Raw genomic sequence first — 23,775 nt, 5'->3', positions numbered from 1 at the left:
AGTTCAAAAATGTTCGGAAAAATTGTTCGCACAATAACACTTGAAGGGAGTGACCGATTTCATCCATACTTTACACATCCTAATATATCTACCACTAGATGTTGAAAAATACGCTAAAAACATATGTTCTATTTAAAAAAAAAACACTTGAGGTGGAATTTGTTTTCAATTTCAACACACTTCTGATTTGTAGTGGAACACACAGTTCTAAAGACCTCGCTCCTCGACAGAAATATTTCTTTTCACGGGAAGGCAAAAACTTGAGAGCCCGTCACTAATTATTTCCCTATAACGATTAATGTTAATTTTTTCAAAGTTTAGATAGGTCCTAAATATGTCCAGCGGCTCCTTCGACCTGCCCAAAGGTTCTGTTGTCTAGAGTGATTCCCTCGAGAATGGTTTGATACCTCTCTCGCTCAAAATGCCAATTGAATCCTTTATTATATGGTCAAGATTTCGAACTCGGGAAGTATCTTGTGTCCTTCCCAACGACCTGCAAATTATTTTGCACTCCTGAATAAAGCACAATATTCTAGGAGGCAGGTTTCCCTGGGATGTTCGTTTTTCGGTTTTTGTTTTGGGACAGACGCGTCGATCGCAGTTCTAAAGACTGATTTCACACCAGTGACTGTATTTTCTAGCTCCTCGACAGAAATATTCCTTTCCACGGGAAGACAAAAGCTTGAGAACCCTTCGCTAATTATTTCCCTATAACGGTTAATGTTAATTTTTTCAAAGTTTAGATAGGTCCTATATATTTCCAGAGGCTGCTTTGACATGCCCAAAGGTTCTGTTGTCTACAGTGATTGCCTCGAAGAAGGTTTGATACCTCTTTCGCTCAAATATGCGAATTGAATCCTCTGGTATATGGCCAGGATTCCGCATGTCTGCTCATTAGGTAGGGTATCGGAAGGGATCTTGTGTCCTTCTCAACGTCCTGACAATTCTACCGAATGAAATACAAACTGCTATGAGGCAGGTTTCGTACGGATTTTCGTTTCGATTTTTTCGGATAGACGTGTAGATCGCAGTTCTAAAGACTGATTCCAGGCCATTGAATGTAGTTTCTATCTCCTCGACTGAAACATTCCCTTCCACAGGAAGGCAAATGCTTGAGAGTCCCTACCTATTTATTTCCCTATAAAGGCTAATGCTAATTTTTTCAAAGTTTATATAGGTCCTAAATATGTCCAGCGGCTGCTTTGGCCTGCCCAAAGGTTCTGTTATCTACAGTGATTTCCTCGTGGAAGGTTTGATACCTCTATCGCTCAAATATGCCAATTGAATCCTCTATTATATGATCAAGATTCCGCATGTCTGCTCTTTAGATCTTGTGTCCTTCACAACGTCCTGCAAATTCTCCTACGTTCCCCAAATGAAGCACAAAATTCTAGAACGCAGATTTTCTAGGGACGTTCGTCTCGATTTTTGCTTTGGGTCAAACGCTTTTATTCCAGTTCAAGACCAGTGAATGTAGTTTATATCTCCTCGACTGAAACATTATTTTCCACAGGAAGGCAAATACTAATTATTTCCCTATAACGGTTAATGTTATTGTTAAGATAGGTCCTAACTTCTATCGATTCTAAATCATCCATGCAAACTACCACTTCTACGGACCTGTGGTCAGACTCATAGTCATAGGCAGTGGCCAAGATACTATCACCCTCGAGGGGGAGTTCTGGGGTTCGCAAAAATACATCTATGAATAATCCGGAAATACCGTTGGGCCTAGTCTTTACTATTTACTATCCGAAGAAAATATTTGAACGTATGGGCAGTCAATAAGCCAAGGATCAACCTCTTACATTTTTCTCTAATCCACCCCAGTCTCCTTTCGACTGTAGGTTGAATAAGGGCTGAAAATCAGCCTCCCGGAGATTGATCACAGGACTGGAATTAAGGAAAAGACTTAGATAAAATAATTTATAAAGTGCCCCAGTTTTCTTTATCGCAAAGAAAGGTGAGATTATGAATAAAAACAAATATAAGGTATCAACATGAAGTGAGAAAATCAGCTAAAAAATAATAATGCTCCTCTGCCCACGGTAGTTCTAAATTAGCTCCGACACTCTGATAAGGTGTGTACCGACAAGGTAGAATGCGATCAAACCGGCAATAAGACGTCTAAAGAAGCACAAGTCAGCGGAAACCTATGGTTTTCCAGCCTAGTTGGAACAACACGCTACATAGCACCATCTGACAAGTATCCTATGCCCGTCCACTAAAACGGAGATGAGATGCGTGTTCGTGTTGCTGTTGTATTAGTATCATCCTTATCCTATTCAGCATATTATGTGCACGACTAAAATTATGGTCAACAAATTATTCGATCAAAGCAATACGGCTTTATAGCTGACAAATCTACAATTAGTCAAATCTTCTATTATATTTGACGATGGACATTCCATATTCCTTAAAAGTTGACATTTTGGTTATTGTTTTTCGAATATAGCTTAGCTCTTCCTTATTGAACCCAAAAACCCGCTTAAAATACTATATTATTTAGTCTCAATTATGAAAAATAAAGAATCCAACAACACAACAACCTTATATCTCGTGGATATAGCCTCCGGTTCAATTTTCAGTTCATTTCACACCAACACATAAACAATAATTCATTGTGATTGATTGCATATTGATGGTCAAACTTTATTGCCTTTGGCATGGTTTTGTTGGCATTCAATAGAATATACATACATATGTAGTTTATACATGGAAACAAATTCATTTTGGTTTAGTGGGTGGGCGGGTGTAAAAATCATTACATACAAGTATGGTCCAACCATGATAATAATTTACAATTTGTGTTTGTGTATGACAATTTTTTCCTTAAAACCTTACAATGCCAATGATAATAAATTTGTCACACTAAGCTTTCCAACAAATAACCATTTCAAGTGTTTGTTATGGGCCATTTGTGCGGTAGGCCAACTAAATACTGATGGACATCATAAATATTGCTGAGTAAGTGACAAAAATACATGCAGGAAAGAGGAGGAAAACATAAAGCACCGCCTATTATTTTAATTTTTATCTTCGTATATCCTTTGCAATAAACTAAAAACTGAAGACTTTTATTTGGCATTTGATGGTTTTTTTATGGTCAAATTTTATGATTTCTCTTCTGCCACAAAGTTATTTAAAATAATCCCAAATTGTAACAAACATTGCTAGGTACTACCGTCGTCTGCAGAGGAAGGATGCGGGACGTAGTGATGGTTTTGCGTGGAGCTGAGAAAAGACTATTTTGCATTTTATGCCCATTATTTGAAAATCAATAAAATTGAGCCATTATATTTAGAATACCAAAAGATTTAGTTTCCTACACCCACCATATAGCTGGAAAACAGTTGGGGAATCGTATTTTATTTAAATAGCTTAAGAGTGGACAAAGTAAGATTTTGAAAGTTCTTGAAATGTGTACTTAATAAAAGACAAATCTGTGTCAGGGTCATTTAAATAACGAGTGGATTCCAAATACTGGGCTTAAATGATGAAAGCATTTATTGTTGTTGTTCTTAACTTTATAACATTACATTAATTTGGAATTGATGGATGTTGTTTTATTTATTTATTAGAATTCAAAAATTTTTATGGCACTAATATTTTAGCTATTTCTGTTTTATTTTGTGAGTAACGCTAAATAAGATACATATATGAACATCAATTATGCCAAATTTGAATAGCACCGAGTAAAAAATATCAGTCTGCTTTGCACTGAGATACAAAATGCAAATTGGGAGCAAGAGCCGCATTTGTTATTGTAGCTTTAAACCTATTGCTGCCAATACCAAACACACATGCAAGCGACTGTATCCACTCTCAGCTCAGCGGTACCTAATTGTGTCGAAAATATCATGGACTCATCCGACCTCGACCTTGAAGATGAGGAAGTACAACTTTGTCTACAAGAGTAAATCAAAATTCTTAACTCTTTGGACAAAATTATCCCTTTTGACATCAAGTCTTTTGAAGCCCATAACCGCGAAAGTGCATGTGATATGCCGGTTTATTTTACTTAACTCAAAAAATTACATGAATTAACACTGTTGTCGAACAGCAATTACGGTAATTTGGTATTTCGGATCTCATTGGGCATATAATTTAAATTCGCAAAATTGTAAACATACTCGTAGGTCTTTGTTTTGGTAGAGAAACCGTATAACAATACCGTCCGATTTTAGTTATTTCGAAGGGTTTTGCTATATGTTCATACTGTAGTGGGTGTTACTTTGTATTCCGTATTCCCAACGGATTGAAAACCTCCGCGAAGAATATAAACAATATAGGACCATGTTTTGGTTTACTTCCCGATGTAACGTATGTTGAGGGTTTGACACTGGAATGAGAGTAATTTGGATTTTGTAGAGTGGATAGATTACAGCGAAGTAAACCTAACTAATTAGTAAATACTATTTGAGTGGTTGAATGTATTTTCGGATTAGACTCCGGAGTCCGAGTCGGTAAAATAATGGTCTGGAGTCGGAGTCTTATCAAAACTGGTTCGGATCCGAAGCTCAGGTGTGTATGTTGTTTTTGGAAGCAACTAATACTTTGCCACAAATTCTGTCATATACGGGACTTTTAGTTGTATTTATATTGTTACGAATGTAACTGATAGGTTTAAGTTAGTTTAGTTTAATTTCCGTTAATTTAAAAATTTGAATTGTAACGCACTTGTTTGTTGTTGTTACGTCATTACTGTGCTTGTCGTCCAATTGTATTTCCCCATGTATGTGAGTATGGTTGTTCGCTTAGTGCGAATGTGGGTCTGTGTGTTCGCTGCACAGATTCGAGATGTTGCCATATGTGTTCTGGAGGACTCTAGAACAGGGAGACTTTGGGGTATAAATACCGGGGAAATGGCAATGACGGAGTAGTCGTGTTTTAAGCGTTGAACTGAACAGATCGGTTAAAGAATAGCTGCGTGCTAACTAGAGACTTGCTGTGTGCTTAGTAATTAAAGTCGGTTCCGAATAAGTGTAATAAAGTAAATAAAGCATTGTAGAAACGTAATCTAAAACGAACCCTGTTTTATTTGGTACAAATCGTACTGGGGAATAAAACTACGTCTACACGGAGATTAGTTAAATCTAATTCCGTAACAATATTAAGTTTTCAATGAAAATATTTGGTGATATTGAACTACAACGGTTGCCATCTCTGTAAATAATCCTATCCTCGAAAATCTTTGAAATGTTTAAAAATATTCATTGAACTTATAATCGCTATGCTATTTTCATTAGCATTTATGCTAACGAGGGTATATACTATGGTGGGGCGATTTGTGTGGAAGGAAAAAAACATTAATGAGCCCTTCGCGTTTCTGATTCCTGGAATTGAACTGAGCAAAAAAAAATCCACTGGACCATATATCTACCGTGAAAATCGAGCCTTCCGATTTTGACTTTAAGTTTTTTACTGAAGTTTTTTGAATATTTTGGCATATAACAGCCAAACCATTTAGATTTTCGATTCAACCAGGGATGGAAAATTAACAATTCCAAAGGGTACTAAAATTGTACTTTTTGCATTGAAAAGGTACTTTTTTATTATTTAAAAAAATCACTCAGTGGAAAACAACAACAAAGGCTTATATCATGAAATCTAAAGAATGTTGCAATATCGTATATATTTTTATACCTTCCTCGAGGGTATTATATATAAACTTTGTTTCCGTTTGTAACAAATCAAAATATTCGTCGGAGACTCTTCCGGTTCCTAACGATTTTCTATATTTTGAAGGTTTGACCAATATTATCGTACCAAAATTGTTGAAATTTGGTACTTAGACTTCGTTGGGGTTACAAAACTCGCTCCCAGAAATTTGACAGTGTATGTCCACGTTCTCATATAGCCACCACAACACGGTACCATCCAATTTTCATCATTTTAAAGGTATGGGCTCATTATCCCATCGAAAAAAACTGTATTCGATATGGGTATAAAACATTCCTATAGACAATTGTGGGTATTGGTGCATGTTTTAATATAGCCTAGTGCTAGCAAACTATCAATAGTCCGACTTTCGTTTTGATCGCTGTCATAAATCGTTTATATTGAACTCTAATCAACTTATTATTCTTTTTAAATAATTCGTAACAAATAGGCCAGAAACATGTCTTGGTGGCCGATGTTAACCTTGTGCGGACTATGTAGCCCATAGAAGTGGTATTGCAACATCTCAGATTTGAGGTACTACGATACCACTCTTTGTGAAGTCTTTTAAATTACTAGTCCACTTTAGTGACTGTAACTTGGTATTTGGGTTTCTCAACGGGTGGAAGAGCTCCACGAAGAAAATTATCAATAAAGGTTCATATTTTGGTATATTCCCAATATGAAGGTACATACATTTTGCATATGGCGAAAAACAAAAATTTTTTACAATCGATGAATCCGAGTTTCACCCTTTCAGAATTCGCGAACTGTTAACATATTCTATATAGTATGATATACATTATTTAAACTGAAGTGTTTTAGGAGGAATCCCATAAGGTCGACCATTAAAATTAATTTACGTGGAAGCTGTGTTGGCATCAATGTAGAAAAATAGGTAAAAATGGGTTGAAGCCAACAAGTTTTTTTATGCTCCCTTCCGATTTTATAGACATATGCCCAAAGAAAGACTCAAGGAATACTTCATGGGCAATGTGATAATAGTGTATCATTTTTCGATATATCCACTGCATCCACCTAAAATTGATGCTGACATTTTGAAGCCGGAATTTCGGGGTTTTTTGAATTGTTTTAATAATTCGGACGCGCAACAAGATAATATTCAAAACTCACATTAGGATTATAAAACTCGTGATTCTACGTCGTTTAATGCATATCTCATGAGTGTGTTCCTTACAGCATCCTAGTAATTGGAGTCTAAAAGCCAATATTTGATGCGTGATTTTTTTAAAAAACCTATTTTTTGCGTTTAAAATTTACAAGTGCCATTCAATTTCCTTTGTACCCCGCGTGAATTTAGTTTTTTTACGCGACGGATCTAATGATACCTTCCACTAAAACCGCGGAAATAGATACCCTGAAAATAGGAAAAACAGCAAAAAATTATTTCGACAAATCCGCGTACTAAACCGCGATTTTCTTGAAATTTTTTTACGTAAATGGAATCCTTTATACGCGATTATAATATTTGCGAAAACGCGTGTCATAAATTACAGAGATTCGCGTGTAATATGGGTTTTTCACCAAAAATAGAATGTGGAGGCACATCCGCGGTTCTTGAAGAATCTAATTAAAATTGGTATATTTGGACGTATTTTTGATAGGCGCTGACGAAACCGGATGCGCATCAAAATCGCGTCATTGCGCGACTTTTACCAACTTTAAGGTTTTTGTGTAAGGTTAAGTGTATGATGCAACTGGTGGCACACAATGGCCCCTGAGTGAAACATCGAAATATGCATAAATTTTGACAGAGATTGATTCGCTGTATCCAAAAACGGATGCGCATCAACCGACTTTAACTAATTCGCGAATAACAGGCTTTTTAATTATAATATTAATTGAATGATTGTAATTTCAATATTACTCTTAATTTCCTACCCTTATAAGTTATCTGATTACTGTCAGTTAAACTCTCGCGATGGTAAACCATATGTTTTGATGAAGTTTTAACTGGAGAACTCCCAAATATTTTTTTCTAATTTTTAGAATCAAACCAAAAAAATATTTGCAACAATATTTTCCAACAATAAGTTTTTCTCTTTTGTTGTTGCTATAATATGCAATTTACGTACCCAATCTCTATAAATTTGGTATCATATTTTTCTACGCATTGTCTTGATTCCGCATATATTCTTTAAATTATTTTTTGTACGGTTTCTGGGACAGGATAATTTGGATTTACTTCAAAATTTTTTTGTTATTAGTTGACTTTCCGCGAAAATAATAATAAATTTAATAACTATTTAAACATCTACGAATAGATATTGACTGCTGTTAACGATTTATGCATACATTTTCTCATAACAACAAAAAAGATATTTTTAAATATTTTTTCTTTATATGAGAATAAAAACCGCTATAACTTTTGCGCGCATTGGCCAATTTCGTGAACGCGAGCTGATTTGAAACCGGATTTTTTTCCTTTACCTCTGTACCAAAAATCGTAGATGTGCTCGTAAAAAAAAATTTTAATTTTTTTCAAATGGAATTGTAAAGGAATTTTGTTATTCGCCATATACATATAACAATTTTAATCTTTTGCATTTATAGTTTCACATACAATTTTTCAACCTGGGGGACTAGAGTAAGTTAAAGGGTACTGAATTGGACGCGGGGGTACTTCGGTACTTTTTATAGTGAAATGGTACTGAAAAAATTACTATTGTACTGAATTTTCCATCCCTGGATTCAACACAAAGACAAAAATTGTAGCCAAGACAGTAATTGAAAACTCTCTAATACATCGCGAAAGCATTGGAACGCTCCTTCAGGCAGTTTTGGCCATGAGAATGTGCAAACTTTTCGAAAAATGTCGATAAATAACACTGACCAGAAAAATATTGAAGTGTTCTGATGCAAAATTATATTCAGTTATAGTTTTTTGAGGAGGCTTTCAGACCACTATAACTCAGCCATTTGTTAACAGATTTAAACAAATAATAACTTGTTCTAAAGATATTATTCACCCCTTTAAAAGGAAGAAGGATCACTAGAAATCCGTTGTGAAAAAAAGAAGATATGTCTGTTTAAATTTGAAAATGTAAGAAACCCAGATTTCCACTACTTTTACCGTTATAAAAAAATTAAAAGAAGTGACCCCAACGAACTAAAGGCATTGTCGTTGTCCATGGATCCCAACACGATATAATTTTGCATCAGAACACTTGAATATTTTTTTGGTCAACTTCTGTAGCACAGTGTCATTTGTCGACATTTTTCAAAAAGTTTGCACCTTTCAAGGCCAAAACTGCCTTGAGAGAGCGTTCCAATGCTTTCGCGATGTATTAGAGGGTTTTCAATTACTGACTGTTGGTTTGACTGTTATATGCCAAAATATCCAAAAGCGTCAATAAAAACTTAAAGTCAAAATCGGGAGGCTCGATTTTCACGGCAGATATATGGTCCAGTGGACTTTTTTGCTCAGTATAATCCCAGGAATCCAAAACGCAAAAGGCTCATTAAGGTTTTCAAATCGCCCCGGCCTAGTATATACACTTTCATACGGGCAAAATGTGCTTCATCGAAATAATGGTTTTAGACCCCAAGTATGTTTGGACGAAATGTGTTTCAGACAATTTGGAGTCGATTGAGCAATGTCCGTCCGTCTGTCTGGCTGGCTGGCTGGCTGGAGCGCATGATAACTCTCGAACGGATGAACCGATTTGGTTCAAATGTTGGCTTTCGTAATATTTTACCCAAACTTATTTTAAGTTCGAAGATGGGCTATATCGGTCCACTCCTTCCGGTATCTCCTCCACAAAAGTTCGAAAATGTTCGGAAAATTTGTGCGCACGATAGCTTTTGAAGGGAGTAACCGATTTGGTCCATACTTTGCACATCGTGTATTTTCTACCAGACTTTCAATATGGACTCAATCGGTCCACTTCTTCGGGTACCTCCCACACAAAATTTCGGAAAAGTTCAGTTTATGGCCATCTCTCGAATCGCTTTGATTTTTGTTTTAGAAACTTGTATTCACTGCCCCCTATACGACTGTAAAAGTTACATCAGGGGCAAGTCCATACTTCCTGAGAAAATAGGTGGTTGGAGCGCAAGATAACTCTCGAACGGATCTGCCGATTCGGTCCAAAACTTGGCCTTAGTAATATTTTGTCCAAACATAGTTTAAGTTTAATGATAAGCCATATCGGTCCACTCCTTCAGGTACCTCCCCCACAAAAGTTAAAAAATGTTTGGAAAAATTGTTCGTACGGTAATTCTTGAAGGGAGTGGTCGAATTGGTCCATACTTTACACATCCTAATATAGTTACCAGATATATATCAGGTTCAAATATGGACTATATTTGTCCACTCCTTCCGGTAACTCCCACACAAAATTTCGGATAAGTTCACTTTAAGACCTGATATCGAATCACTTTGATTTTTGTTGAAGCACCTTGCATTCGCTGCCTCAATTACGATGGTAAAATTTTTTTCAGGGGCAAGTCCATACTTCTTGAGCAAACAGCCCGAAGGGTGTAAAAACCTCCTATGGCACCATGTATAGTGGCTGGAGATCCACTTCAATAATGGTCAATGTCGATCCATTCCTTTAAGTATCTCCTCTGCAAAACTTTTGATCTTTAATCCTAATCAGTATTTTTGTCGGTTCAAACGGCCAACATTTTTAAAAGCTCTCTAAATACATAAGATTTTTGGGAAAAAATTGTTTCAATATACACAGGCTGAGGGTATATATCTGTCGGCAAGGCCGACTGATACTTTTTTACTTGTTATTTATTCGATTTATTCGACCAGCTTGTCTAATGCAACTGCGTATCTATGTTCATAATTGTGTCATGTGTTTACCAAAGATAACTCCGAAAATAAAATCAATGGAACACACAGCGCCTAGAAGGCTGCAACGGAATATCTGAAGACAATATTGTCATATAACGCATTTACATCAAACGAGTTTTACAGCCTGTTTCTTTATGTCAAAACGAAAATGTGTGCGAATGAAAAACGCCCAAACTCTTGTGTGTTTTTCAAATTTGTTTTTACTTTTGAAGCAAAAGTAAAAATATTTCGAAAACAAGGTCGCTGGAAATTCATTGAAAAAGGAGAAACTGTTTCAATTTTTTGTTTTTGAAATCAAAAACACATGTTTATTAGGGTTTTACTTTTTTCGAACTTATCAAAATACCACACCACAATTGTTGTACCGCCTCTATAAGCGGGGTTTTAGTTTAAATTCCGCGCCGCTTATTGCAATTTAGACCCCGGAAAGGGGCTGAAACCTCATGTTGGCCCAGGAATATAATACCCACTACGGACCTCGAATATATCGCATTCATTCGATTTTCTGTACATATGTATGTATGTAAAATCACTTCGGCCAAAAACGGAACAGTCTTCACTTCTTTTACAAAATCCGACTCACAAGGAAGTGAATAATATTCATAAAAATTTTTTTTTATGATTTTATTTGGCGTGACCAGAAATCTACAAACATAAAAACTTGCTAAAGAAATTTATGATCGGTAAAAAGCGCTACAATGGGTATAAAAAAGTAAAATAAAACATTCATAAATTGTAAAATATATAAATTTACGTACATTCCTTAAAACTCTTTGAACACACATAAATCCTCAAATGTTAACTTTACAAATCCACCGAACGGCGCATTTACGGGCTTTGGCGCATATAAAACGAAATGCCAAAGACAAAGATGGAAATAAATTTGAATTTTTACAAAACGAAATGGCATAAAACTTAGAGAAAATACTGAAAACATGAATAAAATCCAATAAAATATGTTTACAGAACACGCATCTCAACAACGAGGTATGCCGTCGCCAATGCATACAGCAGGAATTAAATAAACATTAGCCATAAAACATTACCACCATAGCCGTCGTCGTCACAAGTTTCAACGCCCACAAAAACAAAACAAAGTGCATAAATTTCGCACATTGGAATTTGTTTAAAAGGATAATGTCGAGAGTAGAAAAGAATTCTTCTAGTCGGAGTCTGCATTGCAAATGCAAAGCTTAATATAAAGCCCTGAAAGTGATTTGTGTGTGTTCATAGCGCGTTGATTCAATTTCAGTTGGCAAGCAAGCCATGGCTGAAATGTTGCCAGGGAGTCAGACAGGCCATCTATTCAACCACCCACCCATCCACCAGCAATAAACTATCAATTGCATAGAATGCCAATTTAGACCACATGCTGGGAATAGTTGCATGCATTCGAATTATTCAAGTATGGAAGTGAAGTTAAAATAAAATGCAAATTCTAGTAAGAAATATGAAAATATTTCTTCAGAATATTAAATACATAAGTATTGTAGTCAGATGTTTACCAAATGTAGGACGCAAATGTAGGACAGGGAAAGATAGAAACTTAAGCGGATTTGCCAGAGGTTTACCAATGTTTATACCCTACACCACCCTGTGGTAAGGGTATTATGTGTTAATGCATTTGTATGTAACATGCCTAAGGAAAAGAGATAGACCCATAGTCGATTTATGCATGTCCGTTCGCAACGTACAGGTCGCATTTATTGTTCGATTTGGCTGAAAATTGTGAAAGATCATTCTTTAGCATAATGAAGAACGCTATTGCTTTTGGTGAAAATCGGTTCAGATTTGGATATAGCTCCCATATATATTTTCGGCCGATTTGAGGTATTTGATGCACCAAACACGCTGTATCTGTCCAATTTTGATGAAATTTGAAATATGTGATGGAATTAGGTCTATAGATAAATGTGCCAAATCATATCGAAATCGGTTCAGATTTGGATATAGCTCCCACATATATTTTCGGCCGATTTTTGGTATTTGTGCACGAAACACGTTATATATGTCCGATCTCAATGAAATATACAATGTGTGACGGAATTTGGTCTAGAAATAAGTGTGCCAAATTATATCAAAATCGGTTCAGATATATATTTTTGGCCGATATATATTTTTGGCCGATTTTTGGTATTTGGTGCACGAAACACGTTATATATGTCCGATCTCAATGAAATATGGAATGTGTGACGGAATTTGGTGTGGAAATAAGTGTGTTAAATTTTATCGAAATCGATTCGGATTTGGATATAGCTCTCATATATATTTTCGCCCGATTTAAGGTATTTGATGCACCAAAGACGCTATGTATGTCTAATTTTGATGAAATTTGGAATGTGTGACGCTGTTTGGTCTAGAAATATATGTGCCAAATTATATCGTAATCTGTTCACATTTGGATTTAGCTCCCATATATATCTTACCTATTCACAGTGGTGTAGGGTATCATATAGTCGGCCCCGGTTTTACTTCAAAACAAAAGGTCTCTTGGCGGAAAATGCGCTCCGAAAGTTGCAGGACACCGTACTAATGTGAAAAACAGACATAATGGATTTAAATGTCGAAATTCAGTCTATACAAAACATACATATTCGCTCTGTCTGTCCACGATATTTTTATTTATTTATTTTTTTTATTTTTTTCTTTAAAATTTCTATAAACAAGTAAAAAAGTATCAGTCGGCTTTGCTGACAGAGATATACCCTCAGCCTGTGTGGATTGAAATACTTTTTTCCCAAAAAAAAATATTATTTAGGGGGTTTTCAAAATTTTGGGCGTATGCATCGACAAAAGTATGGATAGGATTAAAGGATGTCGATAGATTGGGTTTTTTATCACACTAGCCTACGAAAAACATAATGTCGCGAACCACACAAAAATGTTGAACAATTGTGTGGGTGGTAGCACAAGGATTGGACAGATATGGCCCAAATTTAAACATGAACTAATTTTCGACAATATTTAGAGATCCAAAGTTTGGACCAAATCGTTTGCTACGGCTATGAGAAATGGCGCGTACTATTTTAGCGAACATTTTCGAATTTTTGTGGGGGAGGTACCGGAAAGAGTGGACCTATAAGCACCACCTTCGAATTTCATATAATATTCGAAGAAATATAACAATATCCAAAGTGTGGACGAACGCAGTATTCGGTTCGAGCTCTCCAGTCACTACATGTGGTGCCATAGGGGCTTTTTACAATATTCGGGCTGTTTTCACAAGAAGTATGGACTTGTCCCTGAAAAAAACTGTTACTGCCGTAATTGTGGCAACGAATGCAAGTTGCTTCAACAAAAATCAAAGTGATTCGAGAGCAGGTCTTAAAGTGAATTTATCCAATATTTTGTGTGGAAGGTACCTGAAGGAGTGGACAAATATAGTCCATATTCGAACCTGAGCTATATTTGGTAGGTATATTAGGATGTGGAAAGTATGGACCAAATCGGTCGCCACCTTCAAGAGTTATCGTGCAAAAAATTTTTCCGAACATTTTCGAACTTTTGTGGGGGAGGTACCGGAAGGAGTGGACCGATGTAACTCATCTTCGAACTTAAACAAAATTTGAACCGATTCGGTTCATCCGTTCGAGAGTTATCGTGCGCTCCAGCCAGCAGGACAGACAGACGGACGGACATGGCTAGATCGACTCCAAATTGTCTGAAACACATTTCGTCCAAACATACTTGGGGTCTAAAACCATTATTTCGATGAGGCACATTTTCATCGTATCAAAGTGTATATACCCTCCTTAGCCTAAAGGCTGAGGGTATAAAAATGAGCTACTTTTCAGATAAAACAAGTAAAAAGGATCAGTCGTCTTTGCCGACTGAAATATACCCTCAGCCTGTGTGAATTGAAACACTTTTTTTCAAAAAACGTATATATAAGGGGTTTTGAAAATTTTGGGCATACGAACCGACAAAAATATGGATTTGGATAGAAGCTCAAAAAGTTGTGGGTCTTAGTTTGGGTGTCATTCCCCTCGATAGATATCGCGACCACCTGTCGTTTCAGTTGGTCATCATATAATTCAGAGGTTTTGGACCATCATATCAGGAATCAAGTACTTGCCTGCGAAAAACATGACCACTAGGTTAACATTTTCAAGGGATCCTCCCACAGACCGGGTTGGTATGTTTAGGAGATATCGCGCGTACTATTTTAGCTAATATTTTCGAATTTTTGTGGGGAGGTACCGGAAGGAGTTGACCTACAAGCACCACCTTCGAATTTCATTTAATATTCGAAGAAATATTTTGCATATCGTAATATCGTGTGGATCAACTCAGTATTTTGTTCGAGAGTTGTCGTGCTCTCCAGCCACCACATGGTGCCATAGAGGGTTTTTACAGTTTTCGGTCTGTTTTCTCAAGAAGTATGGACTTGTCCCTGAAAAAACTTTTACCGTCGTAATTGAGGCAGCGAATGAAAGTTGCTTCAACAAACATCAAAGTGATTCCAGAGCGGTTCTTAAAGTGAACTTATCCAAAATTTTGTGCGGGAGGTACCCGAAAGAGTGGACAAATGTAGTCCATATTCGAACCTTATATATATTTGGTAGACATATTGGGACGTGTAAAGTATGGACCAAATCCCAACATGTTTGAACTCTTGGGGGAGGTACCTGAAGGAGTGGACTGATATGGCTTATCTTCCAACTTAATCTAAGTTTGGACAACTTTCAGGCAATTTTCTCAGGAAGTATGGACTTGCCCCTGATGAAACCTGTACTGTTGTATAGACGACAGTGAACAGAAGTTGCCACAATAAAAATCAAAGCTATTCGAGAGCAGGTCCTAAACTGAACTTTTCCGAAATTTTGTGTGGGAGGTACCCGACGGAGTGGACGGATTGGGTCCATATTGGAACCTCATCTAAGTCTAGTAGAAATTTCACGTTATGCAAAGTAGGGACCAAATCGGTTACTCCCTTCAAGAGATATCGTCCGCACAAATTTTCCGAACATTTCCGAAGTTTTGTGGGGGAGTTACCGGAAGGAGTGGATCTATATAACCCATCTCCGAACTTAAACTAAGTTTGGAGAAAATATCCGTTCGAGAGTTATCGTGCGCTCCAGCCAGACAGACGGACGGACATGGCTAAATCAACTCCAAATTGTCTGAAACACATTTCCTCCAAGCATACTTGGGTCTAAAACCATTATTTCGATGTGGCACATTTTGCCCGTATGAAAGTGTATATACCCTCGTTAACATAAATGCTGAGGATATAAAAATCGTTATTGTGGAGTTTTTGAAAAAGTTTGCCCCATTTCATTACTAACTTAAAAATTCAGTTCAACTCTACCAACATTGCGACTTTGAAAAACTATTTTTTGTTGCGATTATCCATAATTATTGTTGTAAAATGAATTTTAGAATTGTACTCTAAAATGTTAATGAATTTTAAACCACTTAGTGAAGGACCCGTGTTCATTTTCAACTACTACTAGGATTCGCTATTTGTAGCAACATCCATAAAAAATGGGCCATTACTGTTAATTTCTTGAACAATATTGCTTAGTTTTGTAGAAAATTTACTATATAATTTTAATCAATTTAATTTTTAAAACATTTGCAAGGTCAGCTTTACAGAATTTTATGTTTCTGAACATCAGAGGCCTCCGCAAGGATATATAAGTTCAAAAAAGTCTCCCGTTTGTTAGAAAAATCCTTCAAAGAAAGCAAAAATGTAGTGCCTAATGGTGTTTGAATATGAATTTTGCCTCGACTCTGAACGCCATCTACCTTAAATGATGGAACTAGTAAAAATATTGCTCTGTTGCAGAACCGGCAAAAAGCTCCTACTTTTTACTATGATAAAATTTTTTCCTTTCTATTATCGAAAAAATAGTAAAAATTAGTAGATTATTGCAGTACTGGAACATACCATATATTTTTGTTTCATGTAAATTATTCTTAAATATATGGTATGTTCCAGTACTACACATTTCTACACATTTTTACTCCGATAACCGATTTTTCCTTTATGTTATCGAAAAAAATAGTAAAAATGTGTAGAAATGTGCAGTACTGGAACAGACCAATACTCTATCCAATAAATTAATGCACTTGTTTCTGCCATATCTGCTATAAATAACGATTTATCTCATTTTTGAAGGGAGTTCGAATATGAGTTTTGCAATCTTCCCTTTTATAAGTTTTTAACAATGATTGACCTCTTTTCTTGTAATTTTGTATTAAAATTAAAATAAAAGTTACACATTGGTATAGAGGAAAAATTGTATTGACAAATTTTAAAAAATAAGAAAAAATAGTAATTTTTGTTGACGATCGTTTGGCTTAAGGTCATTAAAAAGCTGTTGATATGTTTGTTGTTAAGCCAAACGATCGTCAACAAAAATTAGAACTCAACAGGTCAACAATAACAAACAACAAAAAATAGTAATAATTTGAATCCCACTACCAAATATGACTTATCATTTTTGTAATTGATCGTAGTTTAATATAAAAATTTCAAGAAAATCGAAGGGGTCATTGTTAAAATTGTGTTTAAATATTAAATTCTTCTATTTTTTATTAAATAGCTGATAAAACATACAAAACAGTTTTTTTCAAATTTGACCAATATTAAACAAGTTATGAGTATTTCGTTGCATACAGTTTTTACAGAATTCGACTTTTCAAGGCGCGAAATCTCTGGAACCGTTAGTCAAAAAAATATGAAAATATACTAAAAAGTTTTGCATCACCACAGCAAAAATAAAGGAAATCAAAATACTAATTTTGAAAAAGTGTCCGATTTCACTCAGAAAACCCTATATGTATTTCAAATACATACAGTTAGGGACAAAAATTTACATATGGGGATAAATCTGGGGTGCTGAATTTTTTTCTGCGTGCAAAAAATAAAGGTCCAAAAAAATGGTTAAACTTCTCCATTTTGGCCAATTTTGTATTTGTTTAACATTGTCGACATACCAACTATGTGGCAATTTGTTTTAAATTATTTACTGTTTACACCAACATTATAAATCGTCTTAAAATTTATAGGTTTGGCAAAGTATAAAACACAGTTTTCTAATGGAACTAATCTAAATGTTGCATTTTTGAATGAAAAACGTATTTTTATGTTGAAAAATATGGTACAGTGTATACCATAATGTAATCAGTGTAATCTAATCCTGCCTATCACAAAATGGTATAAAACTACATTTCAACCGATCACCACCTAAAAGCGAAATTGATTTTATACTGAAAGTTAACATCCTGAGGACCTCAAAATATTATTTATTCGAGGAATAAATGCATTATAGATACGCTTTCATGTCCGATCCTTAGTCCCGGTCCACACTAACATGAATTTCATTAAAAAGTTACATGAAATTAGGTGTTCTTAAATCGAATTCCCCACTACAGCAATTTGATGATTTTACTTTACTATGGAGGTCGATCTAGAGACACATAATTTCATGCAATTTTTTCAATGAAATCACTCTAGTGTGGACCGGGACTTACATAAAAGGCTAATGGAAATTGGCTTAACCTGTTCTCAAGGATCAAAACACACAAATTTATGGGATACCAATCATTATATATTGTTCGAGGTAACAACTTAAGTTTTAAACAACTCTAATCACAAAAGGTTTTGTCTATAAAATCCATTGATCCAAATAATTGCTCAATTTATGGGAAAAATCGCCACAAGGACAAGGGTCTGTTTTTGGCTACCACCAAAGGACTTTTGTTTCCAAACTAACTTCAAGCCTATTGGATTTACTACTTACTATCAACTAAAATATTTACAGTTTTGTTCGTAAACTCAACTAAAAATATTTTTTTTTATTTATTTAAGACGATTTATAAGGTTGTTGTAAACAGTAAATAATTTAAAACATATTGACACATTTCTGTTAATGAATTAACAGTTGTGATGTCAACAATGTTAATCAAATACAGAATTGGCCAAAATGGAGAAGTTTAACCATGTTTTCTGGACCATTCCCTTTTGTGTATGGACGCTCCTATTATTTTGAACGCAACTGTATATGTAGTTAATTAAAACAAAGATAGTTCAAAAGAATATTACAAAATTTAATATTTAAATATAATTTCCGTAGGACAAGTGTCATTCCCGGGCGTTAGAAAATTCTTAAATATGCATGTCCCATTGTTTATTATACCCTCCACCATGTGGAGGGTATAATTAAATTTGTCATTCCGTTTGTAACACATCGAAATATTCGTCGGAGACCCTATAAAGTATATATATTATTGATCAGCATAAAATTCTATGTCGATTTAACCATGTCCGTCTGTACGACCGTCCGTCCGTCTGTTGAAATCTAGATACAGCTCGCAATTTTAAAGATAGAAAGTCAATATTTGGTACATAAGTTTTTATTACTTGCAGGATGGTTGGTATTGAAAATGGGATATATCGGTCCACGTTTTGATATAGCCCCATAGAACAGTACATCCCGATTTTAGGTATTTTTAAGGTTTTAGCTTCACTATCCTACCGAAATGGCTGAAATTTGGTATTTAGTCTACGTTGGTGGTATAAAACTTTCCCCCAGAATTTTGTCGGTATCGGTCCACGCCTTCATATAGCCCCCATAGAACGGTACCTCCCGATTTTCGGTATTTTGAAGGTTTTAGCTTCATTATCACACCGAAATGGCTGAAATTTGGTACTTAGTCTACGTTGGTGGTATAAAACTTTCCCACAGAACTTTGTCGGTATGGGTCCATACCTTCATATAGCCCCCATAGAACGGTACCTTACGATTTTCGGTATTTTGAATGTTGCGGCCTTAATATTCCACCGAAATGGCTGAAATGTGGTATTTAGACTTCGTTGGGGGTACTCAAACTTCCCTTTAAATTTGTCGGTATAGGTCTACGCCTTCATATAGCCCCCATGGAAAGGTACCTCCCGATTTTCCGTATTTTGAAGGTTGTGGCTTCAATATTCCACCAAAATGGCTGAAATTTGGTATTTAGTCTTCAATGTGATATAAAACTGTTCGCCAGAAATTTGTCTGTACAGATCCACGCTTTCATATTGCCCCATTTCCGACTAAAATTCGTCGGTATAAGTCCACGTTTCGATATAGCCCCGTTAGAACGGTACCTCCCGATTTTCGTAATACTGAAGATTGTGAAGTCAATATCCCACAGAAATGGCTGAAATTCGTTATTTAGTCTTCCAAGAGTTTTAAAATATTCCAGAAGAGTATTATCAGTATAGGTCCACGTCTTCCTATATCCCCATAGAAGCTTACTTCTTGATTTTCGGTATTTTTTAAGTTTTAGCCACATTCTCTTACCGAAATATAGGAAATTTGGTATTTAGTCTTCTTTGAGTCTAAAAACTTTCCGCCAGAAATTTGTCGGTATAAATCGAAGTTTTGAAATAGCCCCCATAGAACGGTGCCTCACATTGTTTTACAGAAATTGCTGAAATTTAGTATTAAGTCTTCTTCATACACGAAAGTAAACTAATTATTACATTTTACTTCAATACAGCTTGTGGTGGAGGGTATAACAAGTTCGGCCCGGCCGAACTTAACACCGTTCTTACTTGTTAATATAACTATGTATGTATGTATATGCAGTTAAGGCCTGCGTACATAAGCCGCTCGGCTTTCTTGCCTTGATGAATGCCTGGCCTGGCAACGCAACTTATTTTTTGTAACGTACATAAGACGCTTGCTTTGCCTGCTGACATTTTCACAGTTACTTTTTTAAATACAGCAAAAAAAAAAAAAAAATATGAATTTTGAGAGAAAATATTTCCATATTCAAATTTTAAAAGATTTACTTGATATGTTGGGCCAATTACCACAAACAAAAAACAGACGATTTTGGGTAAGGCCGATTTACCAAAGAAGAGATGAAGATGGGTGGTTTTCACTCACATTTGAAAAGCTCTACAAGAGTGACTATGAGCAATTCCGTATAATGGTGAGGATGAGTCCCGCTGTATTTGATATGCTTTACATCATGATGGAAATGGACTTAAGCAAGGATTCGAACAGGCCGTACATACCTGGAAAGTGTAGATTGTTTTTGACTTTAATATAGGTCCTTTCAAATATTCACAACAATTTAGGGTTTATTATTGTATGTTTGTGATTGGGATGGCTCTCACGGTAACAACCGAGCAAGTACTGCAACGAAAGCATGTCATGTGTTGCTGTACTGGAATAATCTTTGCCTTCTCATGTCCACTGAAGACTTAAGGAGGCACCCTGTTGCTGTTCTCAGGACGGCATTCTCACATGTTTGAATATCTTTTCAATGCGTATCCACTAAATTCCGGTACCAAACTGGTGCCGCATAGCTTACCACCGACCGACCTATCGCGTTATATGCGGTTAACAAGGTTTCTTTATCCGCAGATAGCTGCGGCATACGCGGACGACTTGAATGTAGTGTCGAATGTGGTCCGTAAAAGTTTTGGGCAGTTTGTGGTCGGAATTCTTCTACCGTCGAACACGACATTCAAGTCCAAACTGCGCTGTATGTGTGGTGAACAGAGTGGCGCTAGATTTAGTGGCGGAAAAGTGAGACTTTTTAGTAAAGTTAATATTATACAGGCAGATTATTATTTATTTTCAGTGTATAATATTTATCAATTACTTTTAAAATGGGGGCTGCAACTGTACGAAGTATTATAAGGGAAACTTGTGGGAAAAACTTGCTCCTCGCTATTTGCCTGTTCCAACTTCGGCAGAATGGTTCAAAATTGCAGAAGACTTTGAAAGGCTGTGGAATTTTCCTCATTGTGTTGGAGCAATCGATGGGAAGCATGTGAACATTAAATTAAATTTACTGTTCTATTGAACACTTAAAACCACTAACCATCACTGTAGTTGACATCGGAGCTTATGGATCACAAAGTGATGGCGGAATATTACGAAATTCAGAGTTCGGAAAAAGATTATTCAGTAATAATTGAGATTTACCGTTAGACGCGCCAATCGAGGACGATGCACACTGGTCTGAAATCCAATTTTTCTGGGCAAAACTTCTTGTACGACCTTTTTGTAATGATATTTAGTTTTATTTATAATTACTGTCACAAAATATTAATTCAGAATTATTTTCACCCTGAATTTCCAAAAAAACGTTTAAATATATTAAACAGGGTGACCCCATTGTATGGGGTCTAAACTAAAACTTCGACCTATGTTTATAGTTTTTGGTGCGAAGGGTTCATATATTCTAAGAAATCAAAATGCAAAATTAGAGCTAAATCGGCTTAAAAATATGTCTAAAATTGTCAACTTATTTTAAATTGGGGGTACCCTTATATGGGGGCTGCACCCCAATGTGGACCTATGTCGACAATTTTTGGTTCAAATATTCTCTGGACTCTCAAAATAGAAATACCAAGTTTTCAGGAAAATCGGTTCAAAATTGTGTTTTTTAGAATTAAATTTGTACCAACCGAATATGAAATATTTCGGAATTTGATGTAGCCTGAAAAATTGTGCATCATTTATCGCAACGAATCGCACCTTGAAATGATTTTTTATTAAAGTGTACACATCAAAGTATTTTTGATTTTTTTTCTAACATCGACCACTAGCGATCAAAATTATTTAGGTCCAGAACTATTTTACCATTGAAACAAAATATAAGAATTTGAGAGTGTTCCCGAAATATGTTGATAACTTTGTTCACAGACCGAATTTTTGCTCTGTTTTTTTTTTTTCTTTTTTTTTTTGAAAAATGGATCTATTTACATTCGTCTTTCTTCTCCATATTTAAATTTTACCTTTACATTTTTACTTATTGCGATTTTATAACCCACAAATTATCACAAAATACTGCGCACTTAACTCCATTAATAACACAGTAAACAAATCTCTATTTTGACTCCTTCTCGTCTAACGGTAAATGCAATTTTGGTATAAACAATCTTTGTTTTTGTTGTTTTGGAGTGTTTACTTCCATATTGCGAAGAAAAAAACTCAAAAGAAGAATGTCAAAAAATTGACTTTTGGCCAAAGAATTCACATTTGAGACCAATGTGCGATGGTATGAAAATGCCTTATTTCTTTGTGGGTGACGCTGCCTTTCCGCTAAGAAATAACCTCATGCGTCCGTACCCAGGCTCTTTTCTACCTGCAGATAGGGAACATTTTAACATGCGGTTGTCCCGAGCAAGGAGAATGATAGAAAACACATTCGGCATTTGGACGGCCAGGTGGAGGGTATTGCTATCATATTTACATATGACTCCACCATATGCAGAAAATGTTGTGAAAGCAACAGTTGTCCTTCACAACTTCTTAAAAAGTAACAATGAAAAGTACTGTCCTTCAAACTTTTCAGGGGATAATAACGGTCAGGAAGGCTTATGGAGTAAAGAGCTGAATAATCAACAGTTGCAGAAAGTTAAAAACATTAGCTCAAATAATGCCACCAAAAGGGCATTTCAAATAAGGGATGAGTTGAAGAACATTATTTTGATAACTTCGTTACCATAAATATTTTTGCCTATTACTATTTATGTTATATGTTACTTCATATTCAGTACTTCATACCAAAAGAGAACAACCTTGATTATGTGACACGGCATATCGCACCTGTTGAACAAAAGGGGTACTAACTGAAAATTTTGAAATTTGCACTTTTTTTAAAGACCTATACATAATGATCAAATCTTCCATTATTTTGTCGCACATTCCTCAAAAAATCCAGTAGCACACATATGCAAAAACAATTTCATTGAAAAATAGTCCACCTACAACTCGATTGAGAAAATATGCCCCAAAAATTTAATTCTCTATACTAAAAAGTGCACATAACGCGCGTTACTTTATGTGGAGACTTTACCGAAACGAGGACCTATATCGCCTGGAATAAGTTTAACTGACATTATATGTTTCAGAAAGATATCCATTCAAATAAACATACATACATACATAATATCTAAAACTTTTAACACTCAAAACATCATAAAACTGAAACTGTGGAAGTTGAAAACCACAACACAACATAATTTATTCTTATTAAAAGGATGAGAATTAGTAAAAAAAATGGGATTAAAGGAAAGTTTAGCCTTACTGTTGTACGGATTTATAATATTAACGACTGAACGAGCAAATGCCCGTTTGTAAGTAGCAGAAGTATTGGGCACACATTTTTGGATAACACTCTTTTCATTTCATTGTTATTTCCGCATGACATTTTCAGTTCAAGGTAATGACAATTGAGTTCAAATTACTTACCATCACTTTTCGTCAGCAGTTCAAAGGGAGATTGTAGCGTGTCGTGCGGACCTGTGCAGCATCATGTTTGACATATGT

This window comes from Musca autumnalis, unplaced genomic scaffold (genome assembly GCF_047663935.1).
Source record: "Musca autumnalis isolate F117 unplaced genomic scaffold, ASM4766393v1 scaffold_1, whole genome shotgun sequence".
Lineage (NCBI taxonomy): Eukaryota > Metazoa > Arthropoda > Insecta > Diptera > Muscidae > Musca > Musca autumnalis.
Note: the sequence above shows the minus strand (reverse complement) of the source record.